Source organism: Tupaia chinensis, unplaced genomic scaffold, assembly GCF_000334495.1.
Source record: "Tupaia chinensis unplaced genomic scaffold, TupChi_1.0 Scaffold146837_1, whole genome shotgun sequence".
NCBI lineage: Eukaryota > Metazoa > Chordata > Mammalia > Scandentia > Tupaiidae > Tupaia > Tupaia belangeri.
In genome coordinates, this window is record NW_006206691.1 from 2,929,322 (window position 1) to 2,934,467 (window position 5,146).

A 5,146-nucleotide genomic window follows, 5' to 3' on the forward strand; every position below is an offset into this window, starting at 1 on the left:
CTTTTAGTTCTACCTACTTCTCTCTCATTGTTAATGGAAATCATTTAATAATTACTTTTTTTGCATTATTTTCCCAAGTTCAGTATCCCCCTATATCCACAGGGGAGACATTCCAAGAGACCCAGGGGATGCCTGAAACCATGGCTAATGGTTTCATTCAAGCCTACATATTCTATGTTATTTTTGTTTGTTCATTTGCTTTGGAAATTTTTGCTATAAGGCACATGTGCTCACTGAAGAGACAGAGCAACAGAAAGTGAGAAATCACCCCACCACACCCCCAGGAAGAATGGCCATGCCACAATACCTTCTCCTCCATTCTCCTTTTAGAATTTAAGGTACACATGTACATGGGCCCAGTGTGAGTTTCAAGCCACTGGATTTGAGACTTGAACAGTGGCCAGTCATGTGGGAGTCCAATGTCTTTACCACCACACAACCTGCTGGCCTCCATATCCTATGGTTTTGACTGAATCATTAAGATAGCTATCAGGGGACTAATGAGTGGTTAGTGTATACAGCGTGGATACACTGGGCAATGATGTGATTCACATCCCAGGTAGGATGGAGTGGGACAGTGTGAGATTTTATCACATTACTTGTTATTAGATTAAAATGTATGAATTACCTATTTCTGGAATTTTCCACTGAATCGTTTCTGATTGTGGTTGACCTTGGGTAACTGAAACCACAGAAACAAAACTTTGGATAAGAGGGAACCACTATTGTCTTTTGGCTGGGAAGAGCACAGCCATAGAAGTAGCGGTTAGTACTGATCCAGTGAAGGCTTGGTGAGGGAAGTGGGAGATGTGGAGCTAATATTAAGGTGAAAATTGTATTGAGAAATTGAAGAATGTTAACTAATGTTCTCTATATTCTAAGAGGCTACAGTTCTGTAGGATGCTTCAGAGTAAGGCTGTGCCTCAGTGGAAAGTGGTGGGTTTTGCACATCTTAGATGCAGAATGTGCTGGCAGAGGCTGGACAGTATAAACCAAGCTGTAAAACCCCAGTATAGCCATATACTAACAAATCCTGATTTTCAAAAAATCGACCATGATTCTAAAGCACTGCCTTTCTTCCAGACTGACTGAAGGCTATACAATTAAAAGAATGAAACATTTTCCCATTATTTTACTCCCTAGACTTTCCAGGTATTTGGTTTCCTTTGTAAAATAGTGGGTTGGAGATAAAATAAATATCATTTCCACCATGATTCTGAAGTACTGCCTTCCTTCCAGAGTGATTGAAGGATATAAAATTAAAAGAATGAAATTTTCCCATTGTTTTACTCTTTCGATTTTGCACATTTTTGGTTTTCTGTGTAGGATAATGGGTTGGCAATAAAATGAATATATTTCTAGGCTGTGCAGCTTCTAATAGAACTTCAAGATGCTCTAGTCCAGTGGTTTACCTGGCTACAAATCAGAATACCTAGGGTAGAGACGCTGACTTTGCATTTTTCGTTAGATGCTTTGGTGCATCAGATGACTAGAGAGTTTTGGAAACTATTGAGTTTGTACTTTTCAGATGCTTAAATGGTCTGATTTGCAAGAGGTTGGGGATCAATTACATATTAATCCATAACATAGTAGAATAAATACAATTTGGGTTTTGTTTTGATTCTGTGCCTTGAAGGATTCTACCCTTTTTTCTGCAATCCTGTGAAACTTAGATTTACAAAAATAAATAATGACTTGAAGTTCTTTGTTTTAATTTCAACTCCATCCTCATCTCCAGGCTGCAGTCTAGATGGCTGAGAGTCAATTTGTTTTTCTTCTCTAAGGTGTCACTGAGTTTAAATTGTTTTCTGCCCATCTAGAAGATTTCTCTCCCTTAATGTTATGGAAGAAGATGAACTACTCATTGAGCTGACAGGAGTGAGAGGAGTAGGATTAGTTTGGTTTGAGAAATGATACATGGCTGGAGGATACAAAATCAACAGAGATTCATATCCTGGAAGACTAGTTAGGTTATCACGGCTGCTGCCACTATTTTTCGGTTCACGAATCTGCAGGCAAAGCATCAAGGTGAATTACAGCTATTTTTGAATTCTCTGGTTCTATTATCAGCAGAACTGACTAGTGCTACCTTCCAACCTGTGTAGTATTTCAGTGGAAGCAGAGATCCCCATGGAAGTATTTGAGGCGTTAAACCAGGTGAAGTGAAGCCAATGATGAATGAGAATGTAACACTGAATATTTTTACCTAATTAACCTCTGACATGCTCTGACGCCTGGCCAAAATATGAAACTGGTAACAATATTTCTTCTTTCAACATTTTCAACCTTCTCTTCAGTTTCTTCCCTACAACCAACCACTGGAAAACTGGTCCATTCTTTTTTAAGCATCTAATACTTTATTTATTTTGAAAAATTGCCAGAGGGTGCATGCACTTTCCAGAGAGTGACAGAGGGAAAGTGAGAAAGCACCACCTCCACTTCCATGGAGCATGATCACACTGCAATCCCTTCTCCATTTCTCCCTGCTGTAGGGATGTGGGTCACTCATTCATACATGTACCCAATGTGGTTTTGTTTACAGTTTCTTCTTAAATTATTTATTCAATTTTATTAGTAGTAGTAGTATCATTATTTTAGAGAGGTTTTTGCTATAGGGTGTGTGGGCTTGCCAGAAAGACAGAGAGATAGAAAGTGAGAAATCACCCCCGGGGGAGATGGTCATGCTGTAATCCCTTCTCCTCCATTCTCATCTTGGGCACACACGCACATGCGCCTGGACTGAGTTTAAGCCACTGGGTCTGGGACTCGAACCACGGTTGACTACATGGGAGTTCAGTGACATAGTCATTATGCTAACTGCTGGCCCTCCTCATTATTATTTTTTTTAAGTTGTTACCTAGTATGCACGAGAGAGAAAGTGAGAAAGCAAGCTGCCAGGACTGGTATTCAAACTGCGACCATCCATGTGGGAGTTCCACACCTAAACTGCCATACCACCTGCTGGCCCCTCCAGCATGTTTTTGAAGCCACTGAACCTCACAGTTGACCATGTGGGATCTAGCTGCCTTAGCCACTACACCAGCTGACCTACATCCGGTATCTATATGAGCCTGACTTTCAGCTGTAAGTAAAATCTATCTTAGTCACTTGTTTCATGGATAGCTCTATCTGTTGGCATCAATCAGATAGGGAGTTGGGATTTTTAAACGTGTTTTCTAACTGTTTATGAATTTCGGTCCTGAGCCTATGCTGGAGAGAGAATGGGGACCCTCCTAGTATCAGGTAACTCTCAGAATTCCGTTAGTTACACTGTGGCTTACCATAAATCAGGGGAGTTTTTTGATTACTTTAAAAATACAAATCATTTGTTTCTTCCACAGAGTATAAGTTTCCTCTAGAATCATAACTGAAATATGAAGGTACTTTTAGAAGTTCATGGAAAAAATGGAATTAAAGTATGAGCTTAGGTAAGTGCAAAAAAATTTTAGAATCCATACATAATTTTTTCACAATGTATGTTTTCCATGAAGCTTTTGAAGACCCTTATAGTGTCATTCTTATTCTAGTGAATCTGCATAAAAGCACACCCTAAAGTTTAATCATAATTACAAAGTAGTAAACCTTTAAATAATTCAAAAGGTTCTGAATCGAAAGTCCAAAATTTCAGGATGATTATTTGCTAACATGTCTATTACACTTCACAGTTTATAAGCAATTTATTTTTAAATTTATTATATTTTTAAACATTTGATGAGAGAGAGACAGAAAGAGAAAGAGAAAGAGAGTAAACAAGCCTCTAGTCCTGGGACTCAAAACGCTGTTGGCCATGTGGGAGTCCAGCACCTTAACCACCATGCCACTCACTAGCCCTACAAGCACTTTAAAGTACAAGTTTTTTTTTTTTCTTTTTTTTTTTAGAGAGAGATTTTTGCTATACTGCGTGTGCACTCACTGGAGAAACAGAAAGAGACAGAGAGACAGAAACCATGTAAATCACTACTCAGGAGGGAAGGCCATGCCACAATCCCTTCTCTATTCTCCTCTCAGGATTTTGGGCATGCATGGATACTCACCCAGTGTGAGTTTTCAGCCTCCGGATCTAAGTCTTGAACCACTGTTGACTACATGGGAGTCCAGTAACATAACCAGTATGTCATCTGCTGCTCCCAAAGTACAAGATTTTATTTAAAGTTCAATGCAGATCTTAAAAATGAATTCTGTTGTCCTTAGTTTACAGACGAAGTAACTTTGCCCATTGTGGGGGCAGTAACTGAGGTCTCCAGCCCAGACATTCTGACTCCCAGTCTACTGATTTCCCCATTTCACAAATCACTCCAGGCTTTCTGTGTAATGGTCTGTATTTTACAAAATATAGTAGCTATTTCAAATATTGCAGTCGTGTAAGGAACATAGAGGATATAGTTGTTTGGCAGTTAACAGTACATAGGATACTGAAGAAAAAGCCCTAGGTTTAGAATTTTTAAAAAATAGCAAAAACATAGAACATAATTGATATTCTACTCCTTGTGAATAGCTATATGACCTTAGGAAAGTTGTCTAAATTACTCCAAAATTCACTTTCCTTTTCTTTAAAAGAGGTATTGACAATTCCTGGTGGACCACAGTTTTGGTTTTCTATTGTTATAAAAGAGAACACCTCAAACAACTTATTATTGCTTATGATTCCATTGTTAGGAATTCAAGCGGAGTTCGGCAGGTAGGTTCTTCTGCTGCATTTGGCATTGTCTAGAGTCCTTATTTGGGCTGCGTTTAGCTAGCAGCTGAGTTGATTGGAAGGTCTAAGGAAGTTGTCCTAACATGTTTGGTCTCTCAGTATCACATGGTTTCTGCCACTGACTCTTTCTCTCTGTTAGAGTTTCAGCAATCAGTCATCTTTCTTGGTCTTCTTGTTAGTATGTGACTAGCTTCAAAAGGAGAAGAAGAATGTCAGAACTCTTAGAAACTAGGCCTGGAGGGACAAGTAGTTGGCATAATGACTATGTCGCTGAACTCACATGTAGTTGACTGCAGTTCAAGTCTTGGACATGGTAGCTTAAACTCACACCAGGCACTTGTGCGTGCATGCCCAAGATCCCAAGAGGAAAATGAAGGAGAAGGGATTGCAACGTGGCCATTCTCCCTGAGGTGGGGGGGGGGGGCACTGTGCCTCTCTATCTAGCACTCT